A 680-nucleotide genomic window follows, 5' to 3' on the forward strand; every position below is an offset into this window, starting at 1 on the left:
TACCCAAATGTAGCTACTAGGAGTTTTGAACTAAAACCTAGTGTGCTAAATTGTCTCCCAACATTCTATGGCTTAGAAAATGAGGACCCATATAATCATCTGAATGATTTTCATGATATTTGTCAAACTTTTAAATACGAGATTTTTTTAGACGATGATGTTAAACTCAGATTATTCCCATTTTCTTTAAAGGATAGAGCTCATTCATGGATTAATATATTGCCTACCAATAGCATCACATCATGGGAACAAATGGTAACGAAATTTTTGAATAAATATTTCCCAGTGCATAAAACCAATGCTATTCGCAGGGAAATCTCAGAGTTTACCCAAAGAGAAGATGAGTAGTTTTTCGAAACATGGGAGTGATTCAATGGGCTACTCTTGAAGTGTCCACATCATGGGTACGAGAAATGACACCAATGCCAATACGTTTTGGAGGGATTATTGCCGAATGTACAAGAATGGCTAATGGCAACAAGTAGAGGAGAGCTAATGTCAAAAAGTGCATCAGAGATTTGGGAATTCTTCCAGCGACAAGCGGATAATTCCCAATAACGGAGTCGATCAATCAAGAATACTAGAAGAATTAAGGGAGTAAATGAGGTTCACATTGGTGAGTCAAGTTCAGAAATTAAAGAAATCAAATCGATAATTGAAGGTCTCTCTCGACAAATAGC

General features: G+C 36.5%; 1 non-coding gene across 1 annotated transcript; it reads right to left on the minus strand.

Moving 5' to 3' along the window:
• Positions 1-303: 303 nt before the first annotated feature.
• LOC112095464 lies at positions 304-407 on the minus strand. The gene has a single exon (XR_002903827.1). It is a non-coding gene; the product is annotated as a small nucleolar RNA R71 (small nucleolar RNA).
• Positions 408-680: the final 273 nt, after the last annotated feature.

The sequence above is a fragment of the Citrus clementina genome, unplaced genomic scaffold, assembly GCF_000493195.1.
Source record: "Citrus clementina cultivar Clemenules unplaced genomic scaffold, Citrus_clementina_v1.0 scaffold_9, whole genome shotgun sequence".
Taxonomy (NCBI): Eukaryota; Viridiplantae; Streptophyta; class Magnoliopsida; order Sapindales; family Rutaceae; genus Citrus; species Citrus x clementina.